The sequence below is a fragment of the Hemitrygon akajei genome, chromosome 12, assembly GCF_048418815.1.
Source record: "Hemitrygon akajei chromosome 12, sHemAka1.3, whole genome shotgun sequence".
NCBI lineage: Eukaryota > Metazoa > Chordata > Chondrichthyes > Myliobatiformes > Dasyatidae > Hemitrygon > Hemitrygon akajei.
Genome location: NC_133135.1, coordinates 68,561,676 through 68,577,261, shown reverse-complemented (window position 1 = coordinate 68,577,261; position 15,586 = coordinate 68,561,676).

Below are 15,586 nucleotides of genomic sequence, written 5' to 3'. Positions count from 1 at the left end.
CCAGGTGCCAGAGTCCAGGACGTTTCAGGCCGCATCCAAGATATCAGAGAACAGTCAGAGGTCATGGTACATATCGGTACCAATGATATAGGTAAGAAAAGGGAAGAGGTCTTGAAAAAAGACAACAGGGAGTTAGGAAGGAAGTCGAGAAGCAGGACAGCAAAGGTAGTAATCTCGGGATTACTGCCTGTGCCACGCGACAGAGAGTATAGGAATAGAATGAGGTAGAGGATAAATGCATGGCTGAGGGATTAGAGCAGGGGGCAGGGATTCAGATTTCTGGATCATTGGAACCTCTTTTGGGGCAGGTCTGACCTGTACAAAAAGGATGGGTTGCACTTGAATCCCAGGGGGAAAAAATATCCTGGCAGGGAGGTTTGCAAAGGCTACTGGGGTGAGTTTAAACTAAAATTGCTGGGGGATGGGAACTGAAGAGAAGAGACAAAGGAAGAGCCAGTTGGCTCACAAATAGAGAAAGCTTGGAGACAGTGTGCGAGGGAGGATAGGCAGGTGATAGAGAAGGGACGCGCTCAGATGGACGGTTTGAGATGTGTCTATTTTAATACAAGGAGTGTTGTGAACAAAGCAGAGGAGCTTAGAGCGTGGATCAGTATGGAGCTATGATGTGGTGGCCATTACAGAGACTTGGATGGCTCAGGGACAGGAATGGTTACTTCAAGTGCCGGGTTTTAGATGTTTCAGAAAGGAGTCAATAACTTTACTGGGTGTTTTTTTATAGGCCGCCCAATAGTAACAGGGATATTGAGGAGGAGATAGGGAAACAGATCCTGGAAAGGTGTAATAATAAGAGTTGTCGTGATGGGAGATTTTAATTTCCCAAATATCGATTGGCATCTCCCTAGAGGCAGGGGTGTACATGGGGTGGAGTTTGTTAGGAGTGTCCAGGAAGGTTTCTTGACACAATATATAGATAAGCCTACAAGAGGAGAGGCTGTACTTGATCTGGTATTGGGAAATGAACCTGGTCAGGTGTCAGATCTCTCAGTGGGAAAGCATTTTGGAGATAGTGATAATAATTCTATTTTCCTTACAATAGCATTGGAGAGAGATAGGAACGGACAAGTTAGGAAAGCGTTTAATCTGAGTAAGGGGAATTATGAGGCTTTCAGGCAGGAAATTGGAAGCTTAAATTGGGAACAGGTGTTCTCAGGGAAAAGTATGGAAGAAATGTGGCAACTGTTTAGGGGATGTAACCAGGAAGTTAGACAAGGGAGATCCAGTGGATGTAGTGTACATCGATTTTCAGAAGGCATTTGATAAGGTCCCACATAGGAGATTGGTGGGTAAAATCAAAGCTCAGGGCATCGGGGGGAAGACACTGACATGGATAGAAAACTGGTTGGCAGATAGAAAGCAAAGGGTAGCGGTGAATGGGTGTTTCTCAGAATGGCAGGTGGTGACTAGTGGGGTGCCACAGGGTTCAGTATTGGGACCACAGCTGTTTACAATTTACGTCAATGATTTAGATGAAGGCATTGAGAATAACATCAGCAAATTTGCTGATGATACTAAGCTGGGTGGCAGTGTGACATGTGATGAGGATGTTAGGAGAATTCAGGGTGACTTGGATAGGCTGGGTGAGTGGGCAGATACTTGGCAGATGACGTTTAATGTGAATAAGTGTGAGGTTATCCACTTTGGGAGTAAGAACAGGAAGGCAGATTATCTGAACGGTGTAGAGTTAGTTAAGGGAGAAATACAAAGAGATCTCGGAGTCCTTGTTCATCAGTCACTGAAGGTGAATGAGCAAGTGCAGCAGGCAGTGAAGAAGGCTAATAGAATGTTGGCCTTTATTACAAAGGGAATTGAGTACAAGAGCAAGGAAATCCTCTTGCATTTGTACAGAGCCCTGGTGAGACCACACCTGGAGTATTGTGTACAGTTTTGGTCTCCAGGGTTAAGGAAGGACATCCTGGCTGTAGAGGAAGTGCAGCGTAGATTCACGAGGTTAATTCCTGGGATGTCTGGACTGTCTTACGCAGAGAGGTTAGAGAGACTGGGCTTATACACGCTGGAATTAAGGAGATTGAGAGGGGATCTGATTGAAACATAAGATTATTAAGGGATTGGACAAGATAGAGGCAGGAAATATGTTCCAGATGCTGGGAGAGTCCAGTACTAGAGGGCATGGTTTGAGAATAAAGGGTAGGTCATTTAGGACAGAGTTAAGGAAAAACTTCTTCTCCCAGAGAGTTGTGGGGGTCTGGAATGCACTGCCTCAGAAGGTAGTGGAGGCCAATTCTCTGGATGCTTTCAAGAAGGAGCTAGATAGGTATCTTATGGATAGGGGAATCAAGGGATATGGGGACAAGGCAGGAACCGGGTATTGATAGTAGTTGATCAGCCATGATCTCAAAATGGCGGTGCAGGCTCGAAAGGCCAAATGGTCTACTTCTGCACCTAGTGTCTATTGATATTTGTGTGGAGTTCAGCATAGGTATGTTCCAATGAGACTGGGAAGTTATGGTAGGGTACAGGAACCGTGGTGTACAAAGGCTGTAATAAATCTAGTCTGGAAGAAAAGCTTACAAAAGGTTCAGAGAGCTAGGTAATGTTAGAGATCTAGAAGTTTATAAGGCTAATAGGAAGGAGCTTAAAAAGGAAATTAGGAGAGCCAGAAGGGGCCATGAGAAGGCCTTGGCATGCAGGATTAAGGAAAAGCCCAAGGCATTCTACAAGTATGTGAAGAGCAAGAGGATAAGACATGAAAGAATAGGACCTATCAAGTGTGTATGGAACTGGAGGAAATAGCAGGGGTACTTAATGAAAACTTTACTTCAGTATTCACTATGGAAAAGGATCTTGGTGATTGTAGTGCTGACTTTCAGCAGACTGAAAAGCTTGAGCATGTAGATATTAAGAAAGAGGATGTGCTGGAGCTTTTGGAAAGCATCAAGTTGGATAAGTCACTGGGACAACATGAAATGTACCCCAGGCTACTGTGGGAAGCGAGGGAGGAGATTGCTGAGCCTCTGGCGATGATCTTTGCATCACTAATGTGGACGTTAGAGGTTCCGGAGAATTGGAGGGTTGCAGATGTTGTTCCTTTATTCAAGAAAGGGAGTTGAGACAGCCCAGGAAATTATAGACCAGTGAGTCTTACTTCAGTGGTTAGTAAGTTGATGGAGAAGATCCTGACAGGCTGGATTTATGAACATTTGGAGAGGAATAGTTCTGGATCCTATGATATGTTCTGGAACATATGATTAGGAATAGTCAGCATGGCTTTGTCAAGGGCAGGTTGTGCCTTACAAGCCTGATTGAATTTTTTGAAAATGTGACTAAACATGTTGATGAAGGAAGAGCAGTAGATGTAGTGTACATGGATTTCAGCAAGGCATTTGATAAGGTACCCCATTCAAGGCTTATTGAGAAAGTAAGGAGGCATGGGATCCAAGGGGACATTGCTTTGTGGATCCAGAACTGACTTGCCCACAGAAGGCAAAGAGTGGTTGTAGACGGGTCATATTTTTCATGGAGGTCAGTCACCAGTGGAGTGCCTCAGGGATCTGTTCTGGGACCCTTACTCTTCGTGAATTTTATAAATGACCTGGATGAGGAAGTGGAAGGATGGGTTAGTAAGTTTGCTGTTGACACAAAGGTTAGAGCTGTGTGGATAGTGTGGAGGGCTGTCAGAAGTTACAGTGGGACATGATAGGATGCAAAACTGGGCTGAGAAGTGGCAGATGGAGTTCAACCCAGGTATGTGTGAAGTGGCTCATTTTGGTAGTTCAAATATGAATGCAGAATATAGTACCCTGTATTAATGGTAAGACTCTTGGCAGTGTGGAGGATCAGAGGGATCTTGGGGTCTGTGTCCCTTGGACGCTCAAAGCAGCTGCGCAGGCTGACTCTGTGGTTACGAAGGCATATAGTGTATTGGCCTTCATTAATCGTGGAATTGAATTTAGGAGCAAAGAGGTAACGCTGCAGCTATATAGGACCCTGGTCAGACCCCACTTGGAGTACTGTGCTCAGTTCTGGTCACCTCATACAGGAACGACGAGGAAACCATAGAAAGGGTGCAGAGGAGATTTACAAGGATGTTGCCTGGATTGGGGAGCATGCCTTATGAGAATAGGTTGAGTGAACTCGGCCTTTTCTCCTTGGAGCGACGAAGGATGAAAGGTGACCTGATAGAGGTGTACAAGATGATGAGAGGCATTGATCATGTGGATAATCAGTCACTTTTTCCCAGGGCTGAAATGGTTGTCACAAGAGGACACAGGTTAAGGTGCTGTGGAGCAGGTACAGAGGAGATTTCAAGGATAAGTTTTTTTACTCAGAGAGTGGCGAGTGCGTGGAATGGGCTGCTGCCTACGGTGGTGGAGGCGGATACAATAGGGTCTTTTAAGAGACTTTTGGATAGGTACATGGAACTTAGGAAAATAGAGGGCTATGGGAAAGTCTAGTAATTTCTAAGGTAGGAACATGTTTGGCACAACTTTATGGGCCGAAGGGCCTGTAGGGTTTCTATGTTTCTATACATCAAGATATGGAATGAAAGAGCAAGGAGTTTATGTGACAACTAAACTTGGTTAAGCTACAGCTGGTGTACTGTGCAGTTCTGATTGCAACACTAAAGGAAAAGTGTGATTGCACTGGAGAGGTGTAAAGATTTGCAAGGATGTTGCTTGGGACTGAGTGTTTCAGCAAGGAAGAATAACTGGACAGATTGTGTTTGTTTTCCTCAGAGCAGAAAAGACTGAAGGAGTACCTGGTTGAAGTATTTAGAAATGACAGGCAGCATTGGGACTGATGAAGGGTCATGGCCCGAAACATCAACTACTTACTCTTTTCCGTTGATGCTGCCTCGCCTGCTGAGTTCCTTTTGTGTGCGTCAGCAAAGGTGATGCCATTACTGAAGTTCAATATCCTGTTTTGTGTTACAGTTCTTGGATGCCAGAAGGCAAGAATGTTTGAAGATAAACCAGCCACAGCTTATGTTCTAGCAGGCAGCAATTAGAACCTTTGCACACCCTTTCTTTGCATGATCGTATGATTCTGAACCTCAGATTAATTATTGCAGGGATCTGTAAGCACTGGGGAGGAAAAGCCAGTGTTGCCTCTGTGAAATGCTAAAAAACAATATCTGTGCCCTCTCCCAATACTGAATGTGCAAGCCCATTACTGAAGTCCTAATAAACTTGGCCCAGTTTGCAGTTTATGTTGCTGATCACCAAAATTACACTCCAGAAAGAAGGCACCTTATTGCAAGTTCTCTCACAGCGAGAGATGATCAGGCGAGGAGGGGAAAATATTCAATGATGTGCTCAAAGCTTTCTTGAAAACATAAATGCCCCAGTAGGTGCATTACCACTCAAAATGAAGGAGCATTAGGGATAATACCAAGACCCTCAAGCTTGTGTATCAGGAGTTTACAAAAGCCCAGCACAGGTGGTGGAATGATGGAATCAATCCTTAAACTACCCATCCATCCTCTCCACCTATGATGGATCTGGTGATCCTATTCGGGTCTCCTGTTATTTCAGAATCCTCCAAACTAAAATGGAAACAAGTCCTCCTCAATTCCATGGGACCACCTGAGGAGACCATTAGCCTACTAAATATTTCTGCATAAATCGAGTATGTACTTGTTATAAATCTCTCTGCAGAATGAACAAACCAAGTTACCATAGAAACTACGGTCAAATGTTCATCTCTCTCTCCTCCCTCTTTCCTCAATGCTTTTTCTCTGTTGTTAAACATAGCCATCCCTAGCAATAGTTTCCATAAATTCTCTACCCTTCATACTTGTCTTACTGTTTTTGTTGAACATGTGGCGCATTCCTCCAATTAAACAAAGAACAAAGCTAGCTGGCTGGATTTTCCTCAGAGGAGACAGTTGCTTGTTCTGTCTTCCTATATCTTTTATTCTACCAAATCTACTTCCTTGAGGTTAAGGTCACTCGCCCTGACCTCTTGGGTAGAGGACTGAGCCCTTGACCTTCATAAAGGTCTTTAACGATGGTGTAACATGGGTGAGCCAGAACAAGCTAATCCACAATGTGGAGATCTTCAGTGGATTTCTGAATGGCTCTGACATTCAGAAACATAAACATGTTTTATTTTAGTCTAATGCTTTAAAATATAAACAATGCAACATTTGCACATTTAAAATCCTTAAGCATTATAAAAATAACTTATATTTAGAATGTATAATATAGTTTATCAAAAGATGGTCAGCAAATGAGTTCAGCATCTGTGGAGTGAGAACCTGCTAACGTTTCAGGTCAAGAGTGATAGTAATACAGCCCGGAAACAGGCCTTTTGGCCCAACTTATCCTTGCTCACCATAGCATTCTCCCTGCTAGTTCCAATTGCCTATGATCAACCCATTGCCCTCTGTCCCCCTCCTCTATGTACCTATCCACATGCATGTTAAACATTACAATTTTACCCACCTTGACCATTTGCTCAGGCAGCTCATTCCAGGTATTCATTGCCATCTGTGTAAGGAAGTTACCTCTCAGGTCTCTCTTAAATCTCTCCCCTCCCATCTTGTATCAGTGCTCCTTTCTGGACTCCCCAAGCCTGTGGACTATGGCAGTCCACCTATGATTTTGTAAATTTCTATGAAGTCACCCCACATTCTCCTGCTCTCCAGGGAATAAAGATCCAACAATACCAACCCCTGCCTATCACTCAGGCCACCTAGTCCAGCCAGCATCCTCACCTCATAAATCTCTTATGCACCCTCTTCAGGTTAGATAGCGTCATTTCAAAATCCACTTTCCAATTCTCAGTCCACCTCCTTAACCGATCAAGATCTCCCTATAATTCATTGTAACTTACTTCACTATCAAGACTCCTAATTTGGTACCATCAGCAAACCTGCTAATCATGCCACGTACATTCATATCAAAATCATTTACATAAATAATGAATAACACTAACCCCTGGGGAACCCAACTATTCACAGGCCTCTCGTCAGAGTATCGACTTTGAACCATCACACTCTGCTTCCTATCATCACAGCAATTCTGAATCTACCTTACTAGCTCCACCTTAATCCCAAATAATGCAACATTCCAGATCAACCTGCCATGCAGGACCTTTTCAAAGGCCTTAACACACTCTATTTAAATAATATTCACTGCCCCATCTTTTTCTGAAAGCTTACTCACCATGATCTCCAATATGTAAAACCATGCTAACCGTTCCTGATCAGACCTCGACTATACAAGTGATGGCAGATCTTATCCCTCAGAATTGTCTCCAGTAACTTCCCTACAACTTAATTCAGGCTCAAATTTCCTTGCTACCTTTTTGGAACCTCGTTGGTGGTTACCAATGAAGCAAAGATGCCCCCCCCCTTAAGGTCCTGGGGTACATTTGTTCAGGCTCTGGGGATTGCCCAAGTTATTGGCCTTAAAGGCTGCAATAAATAAATAAATAAATGATCAAATAAATCACTACTCATTACTCTCATTTCTTTGGCATCCATGACATTCTTATTAGTAAATATCAAGGAGAAAGACATTAAAAATCTCAGCCCACACCTGTATCTCCTCACACAGGCTGATGGTCTTCAACAGGGCCTAGCCTCTCTTTGGTTAGTATTTTACTGTTAACATTACTGAAGAACCTTTTGGATCCCCTGCCTGCCAAATCCATGTTCACGCCCTCTTTTTGCCCTCCTGATTTCCCTCAAGTTTGCTCTTAAACATATTAACTTACTGAGGGATTCATTTATACCCAGATGCCTAAATATCATGTGCACTTCTTTCTTTTCCTTACCATAATCTCGATATCTCTCGTCTGCCAGGATTCTCTGAACTTGGTATGTCTAACAGGAATCTGCTACTCTTTTTAAAAAGTCTCTTACCTGTCAACAGTCACCCAATGGACCCCAGCTAAATCCTACATAACGCCCTCGATGACTTCAACAGATTTTATTTCAGAGTTCTCAGAACCTTCCCGTTCAGCCTCAGGAAACACAGTCCAAAAAAGTGGTGCAACTTAGCCACGAATTCCAAAATGGCGCCTACAAATCAACTGGAAACGACTGACACTGACCCAGTTGAGAAAAGAAGAACCGCTGATTGAGCTCAGCAGAATCCAGTCCGGAACTGAATAATACCACCTCCTAAGCCACTAAGCCGACCTTTCCCTATTTGTGGCTAAAACGAATGATGGAATCTTGGGCAGTTTTCTAGCCTCAGTTTATGTGTTGTAGAATTCTCACACATGCCTTTAGTATCTTGTTCGTAGACATTATCAATGTTTTCCTAGTTCAAAATTCATTTCCAACATTCAGTTGTGTGCCCGTGAAGCAAAGAACCCTGTCCATTTCATTCCTTAGTAGCCTACATTTGCTCCAAATCCCGCAAGATCACTTATGCTTGGTTTCGAGTCTTCTTTAGCCTCCTCCTTCGTTTTTAAAACTTACCTACAACTCCATTAAATCTCCACACTCTTGTCAACTCAGGCCTCTTCAAACTGTGAATTTTAATTGCTCTGTTGCTGGAGCTATTTGTCCGCTGTCAACCCTGGGGTCTGGAATTTCCTCCTTAAACCTCCGTGCTTCGTTACCTTATTTATCCCCATTAATATTACATACAATTGGAGATAAAGATCCGAATCTTCCTGGCTGTGACGGCCATCTTTAAGTGAGCATCCGGATTTACCCCTTATCCAAAACACAGTTAGTTAGTAACGAGTAGCCACAGCTTTTTTTAATTACATAAAACATGTTTTCTCCCACGTCGAATTCGCTTCTGCATTTGTTTTGTATTCAAGAAACAGAAAGTAATTGCTAAGGTTTAGGAGATATTTTTCAAAGCGGGACGTCTTCAATTGACCCCCCATGTTGACTGTAGGGTAATATCAGCTTACAGGTTAATGTAGTGTTTCTGACAGGGGCACAAAGCTCTGTATTATACATCACCCTCTGTGGGATTATTGACAATAATGTATGAACGAAGCCATATCCTCTTATGCAACCAATAATCTTAATTCTGGCTTCCTTTGCGACATTTAAACTGTCAACGGAGAATATGGAGCTGCAAAACAGCTAATAAAAGCTGACTTGTTTTCTGAACCCTTCAATAATGTAAAAAATAAATAAGTTGAGAAGTGAGTCTGAGCATTTATATGGCCTCCCACATTACCACTCACTTTTCCTGCATGTTATTTGGAGAGTCGTGCCGGTCCCTTGCGGAGGAGATAGGCACCACCTGTCTGCAGCGTACTTTCCTATCTGTAACGATTTAACTGTTTCTCTTCCAGATAAATCCTGAACCACTTCGTAGAGGACATTACTGACGTAAAGAGAATTTCACTTCTGATAAAACCCGCCAAGTATTTGACGAAATGAGACATGGAATAAGGCTCAGCACCAGGGGGAACCTCCTCCCTACAGTCACCCGGGTGGCTGAGGTGAATCTCACGTGCGGTGGCACTGCGATCTTCTGCAGAAAGCACGTCTCTATCAGTATCTTCTCCCTCATATAATAGCAAACAGCTTCAATGCAAAATCTATCGAATTCTGCACAACTATCAAAGGCTCCCTTTCTGAAAAATTTTGTCCGTATCGCAACAATCGTGACTTTCCTGAACAGTTCAATCACTTTTACAAAACAATTTCAACTGTTCCAATAAAAGAACAGAAGTGCCGCATTAGAAAACCTCGGCAGGACTCTTAATCCCAATGTAACATTCTGATTTGAGCACTCACTGAAACCAAGTTCAAACTGAACAACTGACAGGTTATGCCTTAGGTAAATAGATTACCAATAATTCATTATTTTGGAAACATTCCTAATTGTATGTGAGCTTGTATGTCATCAATAATTTCAGACAATTATTTACCAAAGTCATTAAACTAATGAAAATAGCAAAAAGTCCAGAAATCTAGGTATTTAGACAACTCCTGTGAATACCTTAAACAAATAGATTCAATTTATGAGAATTGGGAGGCCCTCCTATTGAAGAATCTCACAATTTGCTTTTACACGAACTATCAGCCTTAGTATCATGACATTAAATTCTCCTTAAAGCCAAAAATTTTGTCATTCTCTCAGCCTATAAACTGATACTTCATTGCAATGTTAAGAAAATGAGGTGATGCCAATTAACAAATGGTAGGATGGCATACATTCACCACTGTAACAAAGTTGCACTTAATCTTCCAGGGAAATGTTCATCCAAGTTCCAAGACCTGCCTGAGGTGTTCTTACCTGTCTGAAATATCATTCATGTTATCCATTTGAATTGCTGTTTGTTCTTTGTCTGATCACCCTCCTGAGAGCTAAGGAACAGAATTATCCCTCAGGCCTATTCCAGCATTTAGTGAAATCATAGCTGATAGTTCTTTTCAATCCCTAGCCCTGCCTTTGCCCTGCATCACTGAATAACTTTGATGAACACAAATCTACAAAATTACTGTAATTATTGACCTGGTATCAGACAACACTGGCAGATGAATTTTCAGGACATCACTGCCCTTTGTTAGTAAGAGAGATGCCTAATTTCATGACAGAATGATCTGACTTTAATATTTGGATAATTTACTAGAGTCCTAGTATACTCGGCTAGTTATAGTAGCTCTGCCATGTTTTAGCCTATTAGTTTGTCTGTATGACAATAATGATGGGTCCAAATCATCCTGTGATTCCCTTCCCAGTAAGAGTTAAATTCATTAGAAATGGCTACCTTCAGGGATGGCGAGCTTACATCAAAATTCTTCTACAATAAGGTTTACCTGGTGACTCTGACTAAAAGACGGAATAAGAATGGGGTGGGAATTTGGAAATATTCTGTTGTGTTTGGAGAATGACATAAGATAGAGGAGCAGGAGTCGGCCATCTGGCACGTCGAACCTGCTCTGCCATTCAATAAGATCATGGCTGATCTGACCATGGACTCATCTCCACCTACCGGCCTTTCCCCCATAACCCTTAATTCTCCTACTTAGCAAAAATCTATCCAACCTAGCCTTAAATATATTTACTGAGGTAGCCTTTGATATTTGTGCAGAATTCAATAGATTTTGCATTGAAGCTGTTTGCTATTATATGAGGGAGAAGATACTGATAGAGACGTGCTTTCTGCAGAAGATCGCAGTGCCACCGCACGTGATATTCACCTCAGCCACCCGGGTGACTGTAGGGAAGAGGTTCCCCCTGGTGCTGAGCCTTATTCCATGTCTCATTTCATCAAATACTTGGCGGGTTTTATCAGAAGTGATATTCTCTTTGCTGTTAGTAATGTCCTCTACGAAGTGGTTCATGATAAAAGAGAAACAGTTAAATCGTTATAGATAGGAAAGTACGCTGCAGACAGATGGTACCTATCTCCTCCGCAAGGGACCGGCACGACTCTCCAAATAACATGCAGGAAAAGTGAGTGGTAATGTGGGAGGCCATATAAATGCTCAGACTCACTTGGGCAGAGAATTCCACAGATTCACCAGCCTTTGGAAAAAGCAGTTCCTCCTCATCTCCATCCTAAATTTACTCTCCCGAATCTTGAGGCTATGCCCCCAAGTTCTAGTCTCACCTACCAGTGGAAACAACTTTCCTGCCTCTATCTTATCTATCCCTTTCATAATTTTATTTGTCTCTATAAGATCTCCTCTCATCCTTCTGAATTTCATCAAGTACAGTCCCAGGCCACTCAATCTCTCCTCATAGTCTAACCCCCTCATCTCTGGAATCAACCTGGTGAACCTCCTCTGCACCACCTCCAAAGCCAGTATATCCTTCCTCAAGTAAGGAGACCAGAACTGCATGCAGTGCTCCAAATCTGGCCTCACCAGTACCCTGTACAGTTGCAGCATGACTTCCCTGCTCTTAAATTCAATCCCTCTAGCAATGAAGGCCAGCATTCCATTTGCCTTCTTGATGGTCTGCTGCACCTGCAAACCAACCTTTTGCAATTCATGCACAAGCACTCCCAAGTCCTTCTGCACATACTGAAAGCAATAACCTATTGATGCTCTCCTGTCTGATTCACAATTAATGTCATCTCCTTACGTAATGTCCTGGGTAAGATTTCTACTGCTATGTTGTGAGGTATTTTTATTTTAGCAGTTTTCCATAAAAGCAGTGTGTCCTGCCAGTAAGAGTGTTTTGGCTTCGGCTAAAGATAAGGAGTCATGTTGTCCAACCTAGGACGTGGGTCAGCCATTCAGGGTTACCTTGGTACACGTTGTATCTTCCTGCCCAGTGGAACATCCAAGAGTGCTGGGTGGGAGCAGATTTCTGAAGGACAATGGTCTGGTTTGGGCTCTTTTCGGTGGGAGCTGCAGGGTGGAGCATGAGGGAATACGCCGCAGAATGCCATTCTAAGGAGAGACCCCATTGTACGAAGTGCTTCGTGCAGGTGAATGGCTCCAAGGAGGAAGGGCCAATACTGTACTCCTAAAAGAGCCAGTTCATTTGAGATGGTCTTTGAGGGAAGTTCTGACTGTGGAGGGTGCCTTCACATGGACTTTGGGTTCAGCGCGTGAGCAAAGCAATACACCTGAGTACCCCAGAAATGGGCTCCAACATTCAGGTACACGATTAGGCTGGTTTAACTGTAACAGACCCTTCTATTTTTTTTTCTTTTTCTGTAAGTGTTTGTTAAAGTTGAACATTCGGTAAATATATCTCCTCTGTAATTTTTTGCCGCTGTATGATCTGTTAATTTTCTGGTAAATGATCATTTTGCATGGAGCAGTACTCACACAGCATTCTCCCTGAACATCCCAACTTTCTTGTATGGTTGAACCCCAAAAGATACCAGCCGTAGATGGAATGTGACCTTTTCACCGCTGAGTCATGTGGCTGTTAGAGTTAACTCATGAGCCAGGTTTGTATACGAGCCCAGTGAGAGGGTTGCACTGGCATTTACAGCTTTTTAAAAAACTATGTCTCGCTCAATCTGCTGCATTTTCTACTTTAGGCATCATTTTTATGTAATGGGCTATTAAAGACACAAATTCAGGTAGAACATTTAACATATGTCATATGCTAAAATAAGAGCAAGGCATATGTAACATTTCCTCAACATCACTTAAAATTATCTGTTTAATCTCTTATTTTAATTGATTGAAATATGTGTTTCCAGCGGAGGAACATGTTTTAGTGAGGTGGAAATAAAAAAAATATTAAGAGTGATTATTCATTCTGACAAGGTTAACAAATCCCCTGCTGATTAATCTATATTTATCAAAATGTGAAAACTTTTTGTTATTCATTTTAACGTTGCTGGTACCCAGATGATTCAATCAAATTAAATCCAAATGCAAGGATATTATTAGACACTGAACAACTGGCGGGTTTTGTCTTACATAAATACATGACCAAAAATTCACTATTAAGACATTGAATTAAATCAAAAATACAATGTTAGCAGCAGATGATGATGAAAGATATGGACTTGCTATTTAATGCTAAAATATGAACACTAGTGCCTAAACAATAAATAGTTAGGACGACTGGAAGCTCCGCCATTCCTTAAGGAGAATGAAATAGCTCGACAGATACATGTAGTAGAAATCCTGGAAACCAAAGTGCAGAGAGTGCAAGAAGAGGACACAGGAGGCTTGCCAACTTGCTGCTAGTCCTGCATGGGTACTTTCAAATCATATATGGCCCAAATACCACAGGTTCCACCCAGTGAAGAGCCACAAGCAGGATGAACTCATCAAAGACAGAGAAGCAGCCAACACCCTCCGGAAGGAGCACATTGAATTGGCCGTCAGCAATCCTGTCATTGGCTCATTGGCCTCATCAGCAACCTCACAACACACACAATCGGAGTGGAAGTAAGTCAGCCTCATTCGGGAAGGACTGTTGAAGAAGATGGTCAATGGTTATAAAAAGTGTTAGTGATAGTGACACTGAGATTGCTAATGAAGCTGGCACTGTTTGTGATGGCCAAAGTAATGCAGTTAGTTGCTGGCAGTAGGAATGAGAGTGAATTGTTATTACCTTTTCTCATCAAATTAGGGATGATAGTGTCAGTGGGGCAGGAGCATTTATTCTCCATATCTAATTGCCCTTGAGAAGTGGGTGATGAGCTGCTGTCTTGTACTTCTGCAATCCTTCTGGAAAAGTTAGTCCTGTTCTGCTGTGGGGTGCTCCAGGGTTCTAATTGGTAATACCTTTCCAGGTTAGTTTAGTGTGTATGACCTGGAGGGGAATCTATGATGCCGATGTTCCCTTGCATCTGCTCTTGACTCTGTTAGTGATTTGGGGGTGGGAGGAAAGTATGTACAAACTCGAGCAGGTGAATAACCACAGTGCATTTTGCAGACTGTGTATAATGCAGTCAGAGTAGTGGTGATAGTGAACAATTACTCGTGCAGGGGATATCAGTCAACAAACTGCTTTGTTGAGGGGGATTCTGGTTTCTTGAGAGATGTTGGAGCTGCACCAGTCCAGTGAAGTGGAGGGTATTTCTGCACTTGCACCTTGTAAATGGTGGAAGGGAGCAACAAACAATCCGCTGGATGGACTCAGCAGATTGAGCAGAACCTGTGGGAGGATGACTACACCTGTAGAAGGTGCATCCAGCTGCAGCTCCTGACAAACCGAGTTAGAGAACTGGAGCTGGAGCTGGATGAACTCCGGATCATTCGGGAGGCAGAGGCAGAAATAAACAGGAGTTACAGGGAAATAGTCACCTCTAGGAGTCAGGAGACAGGTAGTTGGGTGACTGTCAGGAGAGGGAAGGGGAATAGACAGAATGAGCAGAGCACCCCTGTGGCCATTCCCATCAACAATAAGTATACCGTTTTGGATACTGTTGGTGGGGACGGCCTACCAGGGACAAGTTGCAGTGGTTACTCTACTTTATTGTCACCAAACAATTGATACTAGAGCATACAATCATCACAGTGATATTTGATTCTGTGCTTCGCACTCCCTGAAGTACAACTCAAAGTAAATATAATAAAAATTTAAATTATAAATCATAATTAGAAAATAGAAAAGGGAAAGTAAGGTAGTGCAAGTCAGGTCTGGATATTTGGAAGGTACGGCCCAGAACTGGGTCAGGATCCGTTCAGCAGTCTTATCACAGTTGGAAAGAAGCTGTTCCCAAATCTGGCCGTACAAATCTTCATGCTCCTGAACCTTCTCCCAGAGGGAAGAGGGACAAAAAGTGTGTTGGCTGGGTGGGTCATGCCCTTGATTGTCCTGGCAGCACTGCTCCGACAGCGTGCGGTGTAAAGTGAGTCCAAGGATGGAAGATTGGTTTGTGTGATGTGCTGGGCTATGTTCATGATCTTCTGCAGCTTCTTCTCATCTTGGACAGGACAACTTCCATACCAGGTTGTGATGCACCCTAGAAGAATGCTTTCTATGGTGCATCTATAAAAATTAGTGAGTGTTTTAGGGGATAGGCCAAATTTCTTCAGCTTTCTCAGGAAGTAAAGGCGCTGGTGGGCCTTCTTGGCAGTGGACTCTGCTTGGTTAGACCAGGTCAGGTCATTTGTTCACCCCGAGGAACTTAAAGCTTTTGACCTGTTCCACCTGAGCACCACCAATGTAGATGGGGTTGTGCGGTCCGCTACTCTTTCTGAAGTCAACAACCAATTCCTTCGTCTTGCTGACGTTGAGGGATAGGTTAT